This window comes from Tenebrio molitor, chromosome 7, assembly GCF_963966145.1.
Source record: "Tenebrio molitor chromosome 7, icTenMoli1.1, whole genome shotgun sequence".
In the NCBI taxonomy this organism is placed as follows: Eukaryota; Metazoa; Arthropoda; class Insecta; order Coleoptera; family Tenebrionidae; genus Tenebrio; species Tenebrio molitor.
In genome coordinates, this window is record NC_091052.1 from 3,117,987 (window position 1) to 3,139,635 (window position 21,649).

At 35.5% G+C, this 21,649-nt stretch overlaps 1 protein-coding gene and 1 long non-coding RNA gene across 3 annotated transcripts in view; both read left to right on the top strand.

Moving 5' to 3' along the window:
• Nucleotides 1–21,649, top strand: part of foxo (forkhead box, sub-group O) — an 81,218-nt gene that overhangs the window by 26,711 nt on the left and 32,858 nt on the right. The gene's annotated exons all lie outside the window — the stretch shown is intronic.
• LOC138134920 (uncharacterized) lies at nt 7,719–20,216 on the top strand. Its single transcript, XR_011160843.1, has 3 exons — nt 7,719–15,934; nt 19,976–20,011; nt 20,055–20,216. It is a non-coding gene; the product is annotated as an uncharacterized lncRNA (long non-coding RNA).

Here is a 21,649-nt window from a genome sequence, read left to right on the forward strand (position 1 = left end):
GTGATGTCGCGACGGGGTAGCAGCTCACAGACGTGACGACCCCGAATCTAATTAAACACAAGCCTATCTAATTGACAGTTTGATTACATCACATGTGACCACAACGTTCTGTCTGTCTCTGCCTCCCATCGTTCTCTACAGGTTGCTAAATACCGAATCTTTGATGTCGAGGCTTTCTATTTCGACGTCCAGTTTTATGGTTTAGCATCAGGTGTAATGAAACTCCCCCAAAAACATCATCAGTGACTAGCACAGATACGTCTAGCCACTGCAAATCAACTTTAATTATCGTCGTCGCATTTGAAGGGTTGATCGAGAAGTAACTAATTCTGGATTACCGTTGAAATCTATGCACGGATATGAACAGACACGCTCGATTACAGCTAACGATCTTCTATTTAAATAATTAATAACGTGAAATAAAGCAAATTAGTCCAGGAAGCGGATAATTGTACCGAAATGCTTATTAAATATAGGCGTAATCCATTAATTTCCGTTAATTAACAAAGACTACGCGTAATTCCTATGGCTTCAATTACTACAGTACCCTAAACAAGGGACATTTAATTTGGCTCGAGATACATCTACCTACTGGTGTACATTTTAATGATCATCATTACAAACTGAGTGAGTTGGACAAAAATGCTCATAAATCGTAATGGACCCTATTGCGCACTTGTGTTTAAAAATCTACATTTGAGAACCATTCAAAACAGTCAACCAAATATTTTTTTTGTAAATGAATTCCAAAGTATGTAATTTTTTGTTTTCATATTTCTTCTCTTGCTTAACAAAATTTGTTTGTTGTATAAAAAAATCAAATGTAATATTTGTGTAAATTTTGGAAAAAAATGTGGGCAGTTGCAGAGATCTTTTTTCCAGTTTTTTTCAGAAACAAAGGCACGCTCTTAACTGTGAGATCATCAATTTTAAAAATATCTTTTATTTAATATTCAGTTTAAGTGGTAATAAAATGGCACTAGACTGTTAATCTAAAGCAATGAACATATTTCATCCGTTATTATAGTTTATTCAATTGTAAGTTATAGGTAATATTTTTAAGTGCCATTTCGCATTAAATAATGCTGTGTATATTGTAGCAGAAGCCTTGAAAGAGTAAACAATCGTGAGTTTTCGAAATTATCTCTTTGAACTATTGTTCAACCATCTTCTTAATTAAATTACAAAACGTGCAAGTTGAAGTCAAAAAACGCAAACAGTTGAAAACATTTTTGGAACCCCCTGTATATCACCTGGTGAAATCCGAATAGAATTTGCGACGAACCGTATTCAATAAATAAAAACTTTCTATTAATTCGCGGAATCCGTCTTGCCGCCGCTGCAGGAACACGGATGGTATTGACAGATTTTTTTAAGATTGCTTCATTGTTAGGTAATCCGACACATTCCTTGTCTTTTAACGATCCGTCCGTGAATTTATTATATCCTCTTGAAAGGTCTCGATTAAAAGATAATATTGAGTTGTAAGGAAGTTGTAAAATTCGATCGCGTTCCGTTGGGCATTTAGTTCATCGGAATTTTGCGGTTGCATCTTGCGTGTGCACCAAAACCGCAGATTGAATAATTATAATGTCAGAGAGGCTACCAGCATTGGTTCTGCAGTATTCGGCAGGATATTTTCATGAAATCGTAATTTAAGTGCACGGTGCACTTGCGGTAACGGCGATGAGGACTCGCGGCGCAAGATAAGAAATCGTTCGCTGTTGAGGTCGAATTTCTCGGTCTGGTAAGCGCTGAAGGTCGTGTCGAAGATGGACAACGAAAATAAAAGACGCTGGTGAACCGTTACCTTATTACGAACGACTCGCAACATTGTCCAGGAGATTGGTTTTAAATTGTTTTTGTTGTAATTTATGCGTGCAATAATTTCGATGTATTAATTATTATGCGTGTGTCACAAGGCTTAAGTTACCGTTTTGCCTAATTTTCAATTCATCGTTCGACGACTTTGATCACTTTGTTAGTAATCTTTTATCTATATCTTTCTCACATTATATTACAATCGATCGACATTTCCATTTGATTGAAAACGTACTTAAAAGCTCATATTAGAAATTGTTGATCATTATCATGTCAATCAATTGCTTTTCCATTGGGCACTGGCGCCCATTAATAATACTCGCCCATAATGTATTTTTTTATACTGTTTGTGTTGTATTTCAAAAACTGATAACTAGAGTTCCACTTCTTTTGACAAATTATACGAATATAGAACTACTTTGTTGAGCAAATAAAAGTGGCTAAGGGTTGGTTTTTATAACGACCATCCAGGTACTATTAGAAGTTTTTTTTAATAGACTAGATTGATAACATAAGTACACTTCTACCCTTGTTTCTTTTATCAGTTCTTTTGAAAAATTGCCAAAAAGTAAATACTTTCTGTAGAGTTGCACGTCTGCTACAAAATGTAAAAGATCGGTATGTGGATTTAGAAAGTGCTCCACACGCCGGTGAAATGAGTAGATCGAGAAGCCTTTGGGTATTAAGAAGTCTTGATGGTCCAGGAAGTGACCGCGGCCGCCACAGGTGATGATGTATCGGGCCCCAGCGGCCCTAATTAACCTGCTCTTGCATAGTCATTAGCGCACTATTTCCCACTACTCCGATCTGCTTCTGAAGAACATATTCGGAACTTTTACCGTATTGACGTGAGTGGTTTAATCAATATGATTATAAAATCTAACATGTTCATTAATGACAGCTGTTCAAGTTGCAGCCGTTTAATTCAATTATTATCGGTTTAAGTATTCCACCCATTCATCTGTCACATTTTCGTACAATAATTTGCCTAATTTTTTTCACCATTAAAAAAATCGGTTTTATTTGATTTTGGTCATACCAAACTTAAATGAATAATTTTTATGTATGTATGTAGTAATTGACTTTGGGGTAATGCCTGTTGCCAATGCAATGTGATGTTGTGGCATAAAATATTTCACAATTAAAATGCTGAAAACTTCGATTAAATGTAATTGATTGTCATGTCTTTCCGAGGCGATGTAAAATTGTACATATTACCATTATTTATTCAAATATGATGAATTAAACATTCCTAGTATTTGTTTAAAGCTGAAGCTTGAAAATTAGCTGAGGGTTGTTTGTATAAAAACTAAAATGGGCCGAAATAAAATAATTTTGCGGTGATCGTGCGATCATGCGATTACGTAGGTGCATCTGGTGTAAAGCATAATCAAATTCGGTTCAATTTTTTCCCAAAAGCTCTTTAGAAACAAAAGTTTTCATTCAGTCTACCAAATAACGTTGGTGAGATGGTGGTGAAGCCCGCCCGGTATTTGGCGCGATCAATCAATATTTTCGTATAGACCGCCCGCCCGTATTGAAATTATTTTAATCCACAAAATAAGACAGAAATAATGGTAATATAACACAGTTACATGGCCAACTGGGATAATTCCCGACTGACAATGAGATAATCTGCGTCGCGGAAATCCGATCAGGCAGTCGTTAATTAACCCAGCCGGTGATTGCTGGATTAAGAGCAGTTCACTTTAGCTTGTTAATTAGACGAGATCCCCTACAAGGTGCAACTAATACAAGTGCGTTAACGTAAAGAGGGTTGAGGAATCGGTTGTATTACCAAGTTAGACTTTACCTGGCGCGAGTTTCCGTCCTACAAAGATAACACCCACCTTGTTCCGGATAATAGAATTAAATTAATTACCGATTTCGTGTGCTCATTGAAGTTTGGATTGGCTGTGTCTATTTACGACCGTTAATGAGACGAAAGTATGTTTTTTTGTAAATCAATGAGATGCAACAAACAGAAGAGGATCCTTGTCGGGACTGTCCACCGGAAAAGGAAAACAGTTACGTTTGAATAAATACCCATTAGGAATAGATTAAGATGAGTTTATGCTCATTTCGTTATCGGAAATAAGACCGTTTAATTGCCGAGAAACCTCCGAATTGCTCGAAAATATTCAATTTAATCGGAGGATGCGGAATATTATCTTGGACAGGTGCTATTTATCACACGTCGTTGAAAACAATCTGTTTCAAACCTCTCGTCTAATTTATTAAAAGGACACGGACTCGCTACGAAATCTATTGCACACTTTTGTGCCGTTAATTGTATGCGATAAATACCTGTCCCGAAGCTTTTATAAGAATTTTTATATTTTCGTTGGTACGTTTTATTTTTACTTTTGTTGACTTAACAATTTAATGAGGACTCTTCTTAGACAATTTGGAAAAGTATGAAATAATCGATTCGTTCAGTTAATAAACCCAACCCGGAATAAGTATGTAAAAGTTTGCTTCGACAAATGCAGTAAAGATAATCAAAAAATATCATAACGTATTCAATTCAAACATTACCTACACTTGTGATTAAGCATGCACCAACTTCTACATTTTTTTTATTGTACGTAAACAAATTTCAGAGTTTAGAAATTAGAAAAGAATTTGTAACGTGTTGTTAAATTGTTGCCAAAGTTATTTAAAGGTTGTTATTATTTTCTCTTATCAATTATAAAGGTTTTTTACGGGGAAATAAAAATTCAAGCATCACTGAAAAGTAAAATTACAAACATTTTATTCGATATTCGCCTCATTTATAGATATTGTAAGAAAGAGTCAAGAAATTGAAGTGATAGCTTTTAGTGGTACGAGACAATGAGGGAAAGATAAATTTTTGGGATAACGTTTTGTAATTTTTGCCAGCTATAGTTATCTTTGTAATCGAAAGAACAACCTCGTCAATACATACGAGTATCGTGTTTAAACTGCATTCGTAGTAAATAGAGTAATTTGGGCATTGAGTAAATATGGAAGTTATCAGATTTAAATACGTTTATCTTCAATCCTGCAACAAGGTTCAAAAGTACTTACGTCAGATAAAATAATTTATCATAAAATAAATGTGTAAATAATGATAAAATTAGTAAACGTAGATCTCAATAAACATAACTACGGTTTGATAATAAAATATCATCCATCACAATCGTAAACCTTTCGGTAAACACATGTAAAGGAAATGGAAATTTTCGAAAACGGGAAGCATCAATAATGAATTCTAATAACTAGTAAGTTAGGTGAGAGAAATGTAATAACGTTTCAAATTAAATTTTTTAATAAACATTTTTATGTCGATAGCATACCCTGGAATTCTTACATTTCTGATAAGGGAGATAAGAATGAAGCAATAGTGTATCGAGACTTCAACACAGAACACTTTTTCTTGGTGTATCTTTGTGCAGCTCGATGTTTATTTGTCGGTAGTAGTTTCATTATAGTAATTTTGAGTCTTTAGACAGAAAATAACAAGCAGTTGTTAATTTTTCTGACTACAGCGTATTTTTGAAACTAGATACTTAATCAATAAATATAATTTCTAATAAAAAAAAAGAACCACCAGTTTTTTAAATTTTTCTTTCTAGAGAGTGTTTACAATAGTTATAAAATGAAACTAACGACACAACTATTTAATATCCACAAACTCTTGTGACGGATACAAAAGTGTATTGAATTCATCTTACATTCAGGAAAGGAATTGCTTAATGTTCTGTAGCCTAGACACTGTAAATTGTATTGAATGGCAAAATAATAATTTCACTTTGTCTTTGTGCAAGTTATAAGGTTTTATTGTGAAGACTGATGAAATAATATTCCCTTTTCTTCTTAGGCGACAACATAAAATCTCTAATATGACATAGTGCTTTATTTGACATAATAATGGTTCTTTTTAGGACATAATCTTTGATGTATGGATTTGGTACTTTTAAAATGAATTCAGCCAACTTTGTATACGTCCTCGGTTTTTGTTGGCCTGAAATAAATAAAGTACTTTTATTATAATGCAAGTTAAAAGCATTAACGATCGCGAAGTTGACTGAAAGCTTTAAAAAATTCTTCCCCTAGCGAGTAGGAAAAGCGCAGGTAGTGCAATGCTTATCACATCGCTTGAGATTTCCGGCCCGGACGCTGGCGCCAGTTCCAAGTAATGGATCGTTCGGGATCACAGCTCTTAATCCGATTTACGAATTGTCTCTTCGCCTGGAATCTGTTTCTTGTAATGGCTAATGTAAAGTCTGTACTACGTTGATGTATGGTCCTTAGCTTGCAGTTTAACCACATTTCCGTATTTTCTTCGCCCAGTTTTATACCACACATATGCACACAACTTTTTCACAATTTTTACAGAAGGACGTGAGACATTACACACTAATATATATTTAATGAGTAATTTTTTAAATTATAATTCATTATTTATATAATTTGGTTGTTTCTCATGGACAACTGTTTTTCACATAAATGCGCGTGTTCAAAAATTTTCCAGCCAGACAAAATATGTAAAAAACACTCCATATTTTGATAACGTATCCTACGTCATGAATGGTCTTGATTATGATTACAGAGACTATTTAACAGGAAGGCCACTGCATGAATTTCGCAAACCCATAGATAAGAGGAGATTAAGAAAAATTCCACTTTTACGGGAATCTTTAAAATCATCATATTTCACAAAGTCGATAAATATGGAATGACGTTATGTGGCCTTCTTCGACTCGATACAATCAGATTTTCAAAACGTTAGTTTGTTAATGGAACTGTCCAATCCATGTGGTTTTCTAAAAACTTGATTTTTTTTCAAACAGTTGTAATTTGATAGCGATTATGTGATTTCCTCGTTCAAATGATCCACTTAATTCAATGACGCAATGATCGAGATTTCCCGTAATACGCGTACAATTAACGTGTATTATGTTGGATCCTTATTGCAGGGTTTATAATGACAATGATTAATTAAAGACGGTTGTTAGCAGAGGGTTAATTGGCCACTGATGAGCTTGCGTACGACAAACGGTGTATTTCACCCGGTCCGGGATGAAGAGTCTCTGTTTTGTGGAGTCTTTCACCCGGAGCTAATGTATTAATTTCGCATCACACAGCCAGCACAGTCCGGAGAGCGGCAAATTGCTTCCGACGGCGCTCCGGGTAGTGGCGCCAGGTATCCTTGGAGACGTCGACCGCCGGCGGGGTCGCCTGGCAACCAGCGTCGCTACGCTCACAGCCGAAATGCCCTACCTGAAAAAGGTGAATTGGACAAATATAGAAAAAATGTTTACGTGTATATTACATGCGTGGAGTAATGGTCAGCCACCAACGTTAATTTATTTCTAAATTTAGAACGAGCTAAATTTTGCATTACACACCTCAATTGCATTTACATAATGTTAATGTTGTAAAAGCTATCGAGGGTTGTACATTTTTAGTTAATTAATGCTCCACGATCATTAATGCAGGGAGGGTAAATTATCCGAATGGAAATTCCTCGAAGGGTTGTACACGTATTTATTCTTTCTATTTGAGTTCCACTAATGATCAGAAGCGTTCTGTTTCGACTTTCTTAGTAGCTACAATTTACGATCCATTTAAATTGAATGGATTTTTATGGCTCACGTATATTCGGAGGATCAAGTTTAAAAGATTCTGTGTTTTGTAAAAGTCATGGTGTTCTCAAATCTAACATATTTTATTTATGTTATCATCGTCGATAATTGTACGTTAGCGATCGTACAAATCTGTTCAAATAATGGCGTCTTTTTCGTAAAGATAATTCAGCTCATCGGATTTATTTATGGTCATAATTTCTTTCTGTCTTATGCATGAGCGACTCATCACCTTCTACCGAAGTGTGGCTGATTGATAGTCAAGTAACAATCAATCCGGTAGGTTAGTATAATTACAAAACCAGTTTTATTGTCAATACATCTATTAAACAAACTCTAAATCGAGATAAGAATTAGTTTGATATTTTTATGCTGTGAGATTGTGACATTTTATTTGAATAAATAACGTTTATTGTCTGATAAGTCCTGGAAAAATTCTATTTCTTGCAGATAATTCCATGGTTAAAAGTAATTTATTATTACGCAACTTTGTTGTTAATCGAAGTCTCCGTTTAATTGATTTAATAAAAACGTGTTTCATTTCCTGGATGAAAATTTTCTTTGGCGTCGTCGTCTTTTAAATGCGAGAGTATGTATGTATGTACTTATGTATGTAATTGCTACTCTGCATTCACCTTGTTTTTTTTGCACAGTTACGTACTTAACTAGTGAATAATTTCAGAAGATAATTACGTCTTTATACTTTTTATATAAATGATAATGATAATGAAATGAAGACATTGTGTGGCGAATCCCCCTGTCAATCAAAAACCAAGATCTGTTTCCTGGTTCACACCTTGCTAACGGACTGGAAAATTGCGCTTAATTTTTAGTCACGATGTAAAATGTGACCTTTCTGGACTTTTCATCCTCTTATTTGCAAAAAGTTTTCCATCAAAGGCCACTTAAAATTCGTTCGAAGTGAAGTGGATAAGTGCCGATGTATACGTGTAATACATAGCCGAGTTATCCTGGTTGTGAGCGGCGATGCGAAGTGGAAAATCCTCGAAATCGCACCGCTGATCCTTATTCAGTACAAGAAAGCAGCAGTTCGATGCGAACGCTTCGTAGTTCGCACACTTGTTGCTTTCATTCTCATTTCTCGAAATCTTTCCATTCACTGCCTCTCGGCACGCGACTAATTATCTTAGACGGGAATTTTATGCCCTTCATTGCTTTATTTCGCCCCGTTTTACCACTACACGAGACCCTGACATCACTGTTTCCAACTGCAGACTTGCTAATGTCGCATGTATCATTAATTAACTTACAACTCTAATTTCAACTTTGAAAATTAAGTCTCAACATCTTCCCGGCAAGGTCTTGTTGTTCCAAAGACAGATAACTAATTACACTACTGGAAGAATCCAAGACCAAGAAGAATGGATTTTAAAAACGTCAACTGATTATTATACCTAAGTAGCAGATATTTTAATTTTATTTTAAGCTTAATATTCCTTTCTATTTTAATTAAAAGAAAAGGGTTGTTCTACAAACTTTTTTCAAATGTATTTTTTTAATTATAATTACCTCGTTAAATTATTATTCTAGCCACTCACATTTTCATGTTCATACACGTAATGAAATGATTGGCCGCAAGGTGTTCTTCGTAAGCAGGTTTTTTTTTTTAAATATGATGCCATGCTGTCTTCTCATTTTTTCAAATTTAATTAAAATAAGGTTTTTCTAATTTTAATGCAGCAGACAGATACATATTACCAAACAGAATTTAAGCTAGGTACAGCTATAGGTTATCAGAAATTGAAGTAAGTTTGTGTAGTGGTTGCAACCCTCGCAATTTATGGAAAGAGTTTCGGGAGGGTCTACAATCGAGGTTTCAAACTTTACACCAGAGCTTGCATTTCAATACAAGGGCATTAGCTTAAGAAACAAAAGTTTCCGAGTCGATTGATTTCTTTGAAGCAGTTGACGGCTGAAGTGTATGACTTCTGTGCTGTTTTAAAACATGAAAAATACGAGCCTCGATATGTAAACAATATTTTCGCTGAAGTTTGGTAATATTTCAAAACGATATTAATAAAAATGAATCTGAAACAAGGTTATCCGGTGAATGAAGATTAAATATGTTGCGAAGAGTTTTTTTGTTAACTTTAAGTGTGCATCGTATAGCACGGTTTTATTGACACCTCGTCTACATGAAGCTGGCACATTATTTAGCACATCTCAAAAGCAGTCGCTACGTCACGTTGGACATAGGTAGGGTGGGTTTGTTTCTGACAGTTGTATAAAATATCAATGTGCAACTAAAAAAAGAAAACGGCTAGGTTTGTAGTGATACGAGTGACGCTCGTCGGATATTAAAAACTTTTCTTTGGTTTTATTGTTTAGACGAAAATTGGGTGATAAATGATGAATGAGTCGATGGGGAACGTTTCTGGGAGTTTGCAAGTATAGAAAGTGGCATGTTCGCTTAATTCTCCTATTATTCAATCATAATCCTTTTCATACAATCCTTTGACATAATGTTGCGTGCTCAGGGTGCAGAAATCGACAATAGAAACGCAGATGTGAAATTCAGTATGAAATGTCCAAAAACAGCGTTACCCGCTCGTTCTTTGTATGCAAAAACCTCCTCTTATATGCATCATTGCATTCAGTTGCTTATGTATCAGATATTCTGGCGTAGAATACGTTATGAGCTATTGTCGGCAACGGGCCTAAACCGTTTATGCAATTTTCTGAAAAAGACTCCTAACATTTTGTCCACTCGGCTGGCAACGGGAAACTTTTTATCGCACCCGTGTATTGGGGACATCAAAAAACTTCAGGAATTTAGATTATGCCACCGCCACACTGCCGATTTAAAAAATTCACGGCCGGTCTGCGCGAAATTCCACAACATTTTTTTATGTTCTAACTTGCTTGTCAACACGAGATATATGGAGTTTTCCATTTAGAATGTGGTTGAGGTCACTCTTGAATGGTTACTCAGAATAATTTTAAATTTATTTCACAAATATTCTCGTAGGTGTTGGTCGTGCTTATAATGACTTTACGTTCTTTGTTCGATCATAACTCACTTTCATATTGGCCTCCGAGTGCAACTCCACTTCCCTATAATAACGTGAAAATTTGTCCAAAAATTTTCAGTCTTGCTCTTGGCGATAATCAATTAAAAAAAATGAAGAAATTATGCTCCGAGGTTTGAAATTAAGAAATCAGACGTGGTGTACTTTTTGTATCCGCATGATTTCATTCGATTTTGAAAGAGAATCTTCTATCAAAGATGTTCGAATGGAATCCCAGAACAAGACATCTCTCGTGTACCGCGTTCGGCTTCTTTTAAATGTGGCCAGAGATCTGACCAATCCTTTTTTCCATTAATTCGTATGGTAGGTAGCATATGTATTCTACATGTGCAAATTCGTACTCCCACGCCAAACAAAAGCCGGTCTTTCGTCTATCGGCCATCTGCAACCGTGACAGGCACTTACAATAGCTGAACCCCTTTTCTCCCACGCTCTCTTCGGAAATCCACATTTCCAACAAAAATCATTCTGTTACACGGACCCAATACAATACCATGCCCCTTTCTTCTCAGATCTTCCACCCCTTCAACCGTGGAATCTCAAACATGAGCGTCACGAAGGTAACAATTTTCTCTGCAGAAGAATCAATTATATAAATAGCAGGTGCACTCGCAAATATGGGTTTTGTGAAATAGTGCAAATGATCACATCTGAGGTACATTTTTCTAACAGTTTAAATAAATGGATATTTGACCGTGGAATTTAAAATAGGTTTCGTACGCATTGCGTGAACGTCTGCTTTGTTTCCTCAATGACATAACCTTCCCGGTTCTGTCGATAATTACTCCACATATCGTTTGTGGATGTGCTAATACTTCGTTTATCACAAGAAACTGATAAAACCGATAAAGTGGGACACGCGTCGCCCCTGTGTTTTATTCCCCCTTTAATTACTGTCGTCACAAATAACACCCTATTTTTGCTTGCATTTTCTTCTAATGTGTTTTACAAGCTCGTGTAGCACCTATGAAGTGGGTACATCATTGTGTGAATATAAATTTTAACATAGTTGCATTCAGAATATGCAATTCGTACGTACGCCACTGACTTAACGACGTGACAATAAAACTTTGCCTGTTGACCCAAATGCACTTCACCAAATTTGCATATGACACTGTTTTTTATTTAATCTTTTATTACCAGCCGGTTCTCATTACCAAAAGTTTGCTCTTCCAAATTGCAGCCAGTGACCGGCAATAAGTACTAGGAACATAATCCGTATCCTGTAGCTTCTTCTAATCCTTATTGCGGCAATACAACATTCTCCGACTGAAAAAGCTAATAAGAGTTATTAAGTGTGAATTTATGAAGGTCGCAAGCGTCTTATTAGGTGTGCTTGATCGTTGACTGTTGGAAATTGAATCTTGCGACAATTAAAACGTTTCTCAGATCTGAATTTTTTAGTTGGGTTAATTGGTTCGGATTGGTTTTAAAAGTGACACCAGACGAGTGGCTCGTTAATAATTTTTTAATCCGTCTGACAATAATCGACGTGTTTTATTGGCTAATTTACTCGGTTGCTTATTCAAGAAATAATGTTATTGCGGCCGTAACTGTGCATACTAAATGAACCGGCATCTTTCAATACTTGTAATCCACGTTTGCGACATTAAAATAAGGTTCGTCTTACCCGTCCAAGTATCAAGTTGGCCGTCATTACCGACTTACGTAATGATTTCATAGATAAAGTGCAGACTTTACGACTTAATGCACTTGATGACCTTGACTTTAATCGCGGTTTTTTGAAAATGTGTAACTGCTTAAGGTAGGTCAGGTCCTGATAGGTAGACCGCCGAATTACGCAGCGATAATAGTCCAATTGTGCAATAAACTGTGCAATAACGATATGCTCGGTGAAAATTGTGAATAAAACATATTTCACATAGAGTTCCGTTCAATGTCGACTGGTTTTTACGGCGTTTTTACTTTATGATTATTCATCGTTATATATCATGCATGTGGCATTTTGTATTTCAAATATTTTTATTAAGCACGTGTTATAGCTTCATTACGGGCTAAATTTAAAAAAAGCGTTCTAGTGGGCGGCGCTGTATGAAATGAAACCTGTATCTTAAAAATTGTGCAAAAAAACAGTTTTTTTCCGTCATCTTTATGAAAGTAAGAATCGTTTAATTAATAATATAGGTGCGCTGGAGCTGAAAGGGTTGTTGCTTTATGTACCTTATTTTTAATATAATTATTTACATTCGTTTAGCTCCAGTGAAAAACATGTTGTCTTGGACGTACTATTTCATCTTTGTGTACGATTATTTGTACGCTCAGTTATTAAAATTTTATAAACAGTTTCAATTAGAAAAAGGGAAATAAGAAGGTCGCACGAGGCAGATATTGCATTAAAGCAGTTTAAAAATACTGAAAAATATGTTTTTCTCTTGAAAGATTGCATTTTTACTATGTCTGCTTTATTGTATTGTAAAATGCAAGCACCGTGCTTGCTGGTATGTTTTGATATTATTTTTGTTTGGTGACCGTTTACCTTCAATAGACGTTAACTCTTTTGAAAACTTGCATTAACGCGTTCGGGACTGGTACACTGCTGTGCAAAAAAATCGCGTACGCCTATTTTGCGCTGTGTTAAATCGGTCTAGATAGGTTTTGACTTTTTATTTGTCAGTGTCAAACAACTATCTCATTTTCTTAATAATAACAAATAAAATAGTGACAATTTGACTGACAATTTATAACCTATTTACAAATATAATGTCAAAATCCACATTTACAAAGCACAAAATACTCGAAAACTTGATTGCTTGATTTTCGTGGTCGCGATTTTTTACATATTTTGGATTGGTCTTTCCGTACCACTTACCGACTGCGCTGGGCTACAGTTATCGCCCAGTTTGTCGCAGTATTTTTAGAAATGCTAATGCATTTTTTGTTTTTGATTAGTTTTTTTTCAATGTACATATCTGGTTCGTCTGCACTAGCGGTACCTAAATTCTGGAGTTTTTAATCGAACGATGTAAATTTTCCGGTTCTTGGTCAGATTTGGTGGATAAAATACAATGCAGCCGTAAAAGGCCGTCTGACAGGTACTAAGTAACACTCGAGGAAAGAAATCAACAGGTTTGTGGGTCGTATCGCGATACAGATACCTGTGTTTTTACGAGCTCGTAACATAATAGCTTCTGGGGGGTTGTAAAACATTTAGTGGTTGGCGCTACCGATTGTTGTGTGTGGCACGTGGATTGTTATGGTAAATTAAGACATTTTCCTCGCAAGCCGTCGAGACCTTATTAAATCCTTCGAGATCTTTCACGACATAATTGGCGTCGTTATTGCACGCAGGTTCTAATGGACTCGTGCGACCTGCTGAAAGGGGTAAATTGCTCCGTCTCGCTCCTTCTCCGTTCTAGAATTGCGATTGCTCGATTTGATTTAAATTAGTTGACCCAATTTCGGATTTATAATTATTAACACGACCAGTTCATGTGATATGATAAAGGAGATACAGTTGCGCAGTTAACAGACAATAAATCTAAACTGACCTCCCACGGCCGTAATACGAGATGGAAGCACACGGTTGGTGCGATGTTAAGATGCAAATTAATCCGGTTAGAGTTAGCTCTTGCACACACGCAGCCTCTCAATTGGAAGTTACGCGGTTGCAATCGAGATAAAATACCAGGATAATTAGTTGGATACATGTAGGCTCTTACGGCCGAGGTGGCTGCCAGGATTTATCTTAACTGCCACCGATTAACGATTTTTTCCTTCGGTTATTGCTTTATGAATATCTTTAAAATTGGCCCCGTTCGATAAACTCCATATGCAGAACTGATTTTACGTTCTGGTTCCAAGGAGATTTAGGATTTCTTGATGTTGGTCATGATTTAAGTCACTTCCTGACCTTGACGTAAGCTACAAACTGCATTTGCTGAGTCATCGTTGAAAAAAGATACTGATATTTTAAGGTGACCGAAATGAAGAAAAAATTAAATTCCACGTTCGAACCCGTAGTTTTTAGACTATTCATAGAAATTCTAACAATTGTTGTAAATTTGGGAATTTTCCACATGATAAAATCACCTGCTGCACGCTACGAGTCATTTTTTTTTTAAATTTTTGCACAAACATTTCAGGTTCAATGTTATTTTGTAGCGGATCACGTGAATACAGTTGTGGGCTTTATTAAAGTACAAACTCTTGGGCTGTGACCGCGGCTACTATTAATTTTATTCATTTTTAACAAGTTTAATGATGTCTCAGTAGTAAAACCATTCGTATTTCGTGCAGCATAATTTAATTAAAAAAATGGATGAATAAAAGCGTGTAATTAATAACAAGTGTGTCAAAATACATAACTTGATGAAGTTGATAAATGCCGAGTTCAACGTTTAAATTATCCTCCTGGACGTGGTTTGTGAGAATTTTTTGTATTTAAAATTTTGGGCAAATGAGTACAATGTGTTTATTTAAAAAAATGAAACCAAAACCTTTCGAACAGTACATACCAACATACACAAAAAATCTGTTTTTAAGTGTGGTTGTTTAATTGTTTGGTGATTTCATCGTAATTTGTCTCTGCAGTCAACGTACATCATGTTGGCAGAACTGTCTGCAGCGAACTAGACTAGAGATGTTATTTGAGATGCAACTTATGATTCACAAGAGTGACGCACAATATACTGGTTGTATTAAGTCTGGGATGATATTGAACTTTGAGCGAATGAACAAGACAGAAAGTGCAGATTAAAATATTAATTTTGCGTAAGATGGTAAAAGCTTGATTTCCTCCGTGGAAGTGTTGGGATAAAAGCAAATAAGTTTTTATTGAATTTTTTTCGGATCTGACACCTACGTGTGTATGAAGTGCTCCATTGAATTCTGTTTGCAACTTTTTAATGTGCAAATTATTGGAATGTGTAAATTTTCTGGGTATACATTTTGAAATGTTTGCTTGTACAAATTTAAATGTGTATTCTGGTGTGCATGAACTGCCAACCTTCAAAGATACAACGCAGTTTCGCCTCTCATCCTGTAATGAATTATTTCACAAAAGCGGGGGTTGTTTGTAAACTGCTTTAAAAAATGACGTACGTACCGATTTCTTCCTTCACCATCATTTTCATACAGCAAAGATCCGATTATTTACAAGCGTCATGCAATTGCATTTACGTGAACATTCACGTGGCGCGGTTTGCAGTTGTAAATATGACGGATGACAGTAGAAACGTGTTCAATATTTACATTTAGACATTTTTGCTATTTGAACGAACATTTTATTGTCAGTTTTAAGTCCTCTGGAAGCCATTTCGGTGAATTTGTTGCACGAGAAAGTTGGTGCCTGTGAAAATGTCGAATGGTACTTTTTTTACAATGTGTGTCGGGCTTCCAGGGAGTGTGGTGATTTGTCAGGTGTCCTGAACTGAAATCAATCACCGTGGGGTGGAGTTCCACACCTCCCACTTTGATATCGTCGAGTATCCAGTCAGTATCAATGCTTTGTCTTGCAGGACGCATGCAGTGCAGATCTTGACATATTGGGTATCTTTCAGCATTTTGTCGTGTTTCAGTTGAATTTATCGGTAGCCAGTCATTTCCACAACTGCGAATAATCATTACTTCTGTTTCACGTTCCTGACGTTATTGAGGGGTCGACTAAAACTTTTGAAAGTTCAAAATTCTTGTTGCATAACTATCGGGTCTTCAAATAAATATATACATATTTAGAGTAGGCCTAGGAGACATTCTAATTCTTTTAACAGTGTAAAGTAATTTTTGTAGGTAACCAATTATTCTCCGGAGTTGCATAGTAAGCTTTTTCCCAATTTCATATTGTCATATTCCGTGGAGGAAGAATAGGGACAATGCACTACAAAAATTACAAATATTTTCTAACCTAATTTTATTTGGTTAAAATGTCAGGCATTTCCTGTCATTTTCTACGCTGGAAAAATCTTGCAAACAATTGAATTTCTATAGGTTGCTCTAAATTTAAATTTATTTAAAGGCCCGTTAGTATGATGATCGGTGAAGTTGCATTTAAAAAAATATATAAAGTTTTAGGAATTAAATTGTTGGATTTTAGTCGATAAATTGTAGATAATGAATAATATAATTTTCTATTTTCCCTGCAAAGGGATACTTCATTACCGTTTTAATGTTAAAGAAATTATTCCAAACAAAAATGATGACATTTACATAGCCCCATATAACTACCTTGTTTTGTGTTGTTCACTCTTAAAATTGCAATGCTGTAAAGTGTATAAGTGTATCTCTACAGTTTCTGTCACTAATTAGTAATTACTGGACATGTTTAATGTGTGCATTTTATATCTTAACACTACGTAAAGAAAGCGTGATATACAACAGTTCATATTTGAAATTAATGGGGGCCAGCAATCGTAATATACTCGGCATCGAATGGAAATTTAATATGCCCGTAATGTATTTTGATTTGCCACGAATTGATTGATTCGCCCATAATAATGTATTTTCAGTTAGGTGGGCATGCATTAAATAGATTTATATAAGCAGGATTACAAATCAATATTAAGCATTATTATCTTTAAATGAAAGTGTCTTCAATTCCAGGCACATAATTTAAATGTGTTTAACAAGGTAATGGCCGTTATTAGGATTAATGTCGTTCAATGTTGCGCTTCTTTGTCTCAACAATAGATGGGCGTTCGAGTCGCGCTCGTTGTCAAGAGTTGTATTTGTCCAGTCGGAATAAATTTTTGTACGAAAAAAAATTAATAATATATTAATGTTGTGTCGGTGGTAGAATTCTAAATCATAACAATTTATAGTAAATTGCTGACAATTTACTTTCGAACACATTTCCGTTTGTTAACCTTCAAATTCCCGTCATTTATTTTACTTAATTGCGTGTGTTTCGACTATAATTGTAAAAAATTGTAGTTTAAGCGTGCATTTATCGACATGAATATAATTTCGAGCACTTGACTAACACCTATTCCGCTCAATCATTTATTACGATTTGTAGAACATTTGGGTTAAGTGAGTTTTAATTTTTAATAATAATTGCCGTATTGTGTGCCCCGATGGAAATGTTCGTTTTTATCAATAAACGGATTTGGTCGGTTACTTATTGTCAGGATTGGACGATATTTTAATGTCAAAGTTGACCGGTTAAACGCGTGCTTCGAGAAATTTTCACCTTTCGCCCAATTATTGACCACATTTCGATCGCGAAATTATTGGTTTTTGATTGTACCGCACCAGATAAGATCGGTCTTCGAAAAGCACAGGTAAAAAGAAATTTGTATGTTAGAAGTTTGTAGTTTTGAGGAAGTACGTGTTCGTGTTTTTCAGTAAATTACGTAAAAGTTGCAAACCACAATGTTTCATAATTTTAATCGTCGAAATTTAGACATTTTGACCTTGGTAATGGATAAAAAATTCCAAAGCAAGTAATTATTTATCTGGTGCATATAAAACAGAATTTGGTTGGCGATGTTCATCATACGTCACAGAAAACGGTTTTGGAATGTTGTGACGTCTGCGGTGTTCGCCTTTTCGAAATTCCAGTAAAGCGACCTCTGCATCCAACTAACTTTCACGAAATTAACTTATATGGCCGAAAAATGTTTCCGGTTTTCCTAGCACGCGTTCTTGTTTCGATCATTTAATATTCAAATTGACAGTAATTAATGACCACCAGTTTGAAAATTTCTAGTCGACCCGTGGGATTCGGAAAAACGACAATACCAGCTTATGTCCTGTTGTAGCTCATTGTTCAGATAGATATGATCGCTAATTATTAATTTAATGATGAATATTTTATGACGCAACCGTTCAATATGCTACGACGTGGGCGTGTTCGCGAAACCGCGATCAGTTTACGAAGCAAATGCCCCTGCAATGGGATCAGATGATAAAATGTTGAATTTATCTTATTGGAAGCCGTAAATGCTTTGAGCCGCTTCATTATCGATAAATTTCATACAAATTTATCCGGTCGATATGCTGCAATTAATGTGTGGGGGGCCAGCGACGTTATAGCGGGAAATGCAATCTTTCCGTTTTTTTTATTTTTGTTCAGAATTATTACTTCATATAGATTCATCCTGTAGGTATAATATTGCGAATCAATTACGGGGGTGCCGTTCGACTGTGAAGTATCTGGTCAATTACCGACCGAGTTTTATAATTGAAATTAAAATACTAAAGCCATTACACGCTTCAAATATAATATCTATCCAATTTCCCATAATATTAATTCACGTGTGAAATTTATTGAGCGCTTCAAAGTGAAATCATTACTTGAGGGCACTCTTCTTTCTCCACGCTGATACGGTATTCCTCGTTTTCATCGCCACCAATTCGGCTGTGGACCAAAATTTCTATGATTTCGACAATGACTCGCAAAAATACAATCGGACCAGATATCAAACGTAAAAGTGATGAATTTTTCGGTAATTTTTACAGTTCCAAGATATTTTTGTATCTACTTAAAATCAAAGCAACATAAGAAAGCCAAATTAAAAGGCCAACAAAAACTGGCCTCGCGAACTATATTATTGCTTATTAACATTTTATTATTTATTAACATAATTATTATGGTTGCAAGTGATTATATAATGTATAATAATTATTATGGGTTGCTTGCATTCGCGGACTGAATCCGACCTAGATATAAACTTAAAATTTTGACATTTTTTATAAATTGGTTCTAAATAAATCTGTTTTAAAACCGGACGTGTAAAATGAAATTTCAAAATATCACAACTAGTGTACTTATATGTATTAAAATTTCAAAATTAAGCTGCTGTCTCCTTTCACGATATGTCTTATCTTATCTTTCAGAAGACAGTTTAATGACGTGTTCACTATTCAGCTTTCATAATTTTTTTGCTCAAACAGTAAAACAAAGAAGTTTAATCGCGTTCATTTTTGATTCAATTTCCAATTTCTTTGACCTACATATTTGTGGAAAATGAAGAATTTTTATTGCTCAACCAAAATTTTAATACAAATGTTATTATGTACCGGGTGGGGCATCGTATACGCGCACGCGAGAAATCGCGACTTCTAATTAAATTAAATTGTCTTCTTATTGGAAATGTTCATTCATAAAATTACCCGATCTTGGCCGTCACTATAGTCATTATAAAAGATGAATTAAATTACATACCTATGTGTAACCACAAAACACCCGAAGATACATCAAAACGATAACCTGTCAAATTAAATTAATTAACACATTGCTTACTGAAAAGGTGAATTTATTCATTATTTATTTTATTCAACTAGCTCTGTTATTATATTTTTTGTAAATTATAATGCATTTCAGTAATTACAGTGGTTTCAATTTATTATGTCCAATTTGCATTTTCTTTATAATGTGTTGAGTAAGATTGATTTCATTACTGAAAATTTACCTGATCAGGCATTATTTGTTAATAGTTCTTGTATTAAGAAATATTTGTTTTATATGTACCTACGTATGTATGTAATTTGTGTGTAAGAGAGATTTCTTTAATATTTTTCTTTTCTTTGCAGGTAAGCTGTCCACATGGTTACTGTTAGTGGCAAGCGGTAAGCTGTACAGTTTAACACACACTAAATATATTTGGTGAAGCCCGATCAATTTCAGAAGCAGACTATGATGAAACCTGTTAAATGATTCGGAAAATTACCGAAACACGATTTAATTGCGCAACTTTTATCTGTGCGTCTGGTTGTCCTCATTCATCGAAGTTTATGTGCTGTATATACACACAATAAATCGATTAAATTAAAATACGTTTTCGGAATCATTTGATATACCTACCTAAGTTTATGAATAGTCAAACATGCATTGTTCTTGAAAAGAATTTTAAGGTTAGGAGAGCGAAATTCTATAATTAGAATCGGTACGTCTTCGATAAATGCTTCATCGTAGCACGGCGGGCGTCGTCGTCCTTCGATAATAATCAGACAAGAGCGAAAAAAATCGTACTCTGCAAAGGTGGATGTCTTATTTGCCTAAAACAGGTATGAAGGACAAAAGTACGTTCGGCATGTGACTGAAGGGGAAAAAAATGGCCAAAAAACGTCCGCGACCATGACCTTGTCCATTAGTGCAGACGCTGCGTGGGCACAACGACACATAAACCTTCGCAGTAACAACACCACGTGATGACTACATTGCTGCAAAATTCGCCAATTAAGTTTTTGCGGATTGCGAATTCAGTTGTCCTAGGTCATAGGAGTCTAGTCACGGTTTGGTAAAGGGTAAAAATAAACCAAACATTTGCGACCTTGAATGAAAGTGACCGCTGCGTCGGGGGGCCCCATCGAGGTGCTATTTTCCATGGTTCCAGCAGGTACGAATCCAAGAAGGAGTGCACCGAACAGCAGATTCGTTAAGATAGCTGCGCACTGCGCGATGCATAAATACATCGCGGATCGTATTTATCATGCTGACTGTCATCTTCTTGTGGGCGCGCTAAGAAATTTATTGCCGAAACTCTCCTGCGTACGACGTCGCGACACACCTCGGCATAATTGGATCGGCCTGTCTCATATCACTGACGCGTGTGTTAATTATTATTAGGTCCTGTTTCGAATTCCGCGCTATTTAATGATGATTTTATGCTAATGGCACCGTTTTATGTTAAAACTGAAGAGTTCAAGGCGCGACAGCCACTACAATGCATGGTAATTAACATCAAAGCGATGCTGGCTCGCCCGGTTTTATTAGGTTATGGTTTGATCCGCTAAGAACCCGATGCAGATGCTGGTGGTCATTTTTAACTTGACGTTTTGCAACAGCAGCTCTGGCAAATTAACTTGTCAACCATGTTTCGAAAATTTATTGTGGATACAGTGTTGTACTAAACTACACCTTTTCTTTTGATGGGGTGCCTGATAGAAAAGCATTTCTGTATACATACCTATATGGAAAAGGTTTTTGATTTTGTCCCTGAAGGTTGAAGCGTTTTATAACCTCTTAACAAGTACATAAATTATTTTTTCCTTTAAGTAAGTTCAAGTTCAAGTTTTAATAAGTTCAGGTTGTGGTTTATTCTACAAAATTAACTTGAAATTTGTAGATAACTAATATTTGAAGTATCAGTTGTTTTTCGAGAATTTGACTACATCAGTTTTTTATCAAAATTTTCAAAATATCAAAAGTTCAAACGAATGCATTAAACGCGACTTGATGTTGCATAATCGCCCAAGAACTCTAAC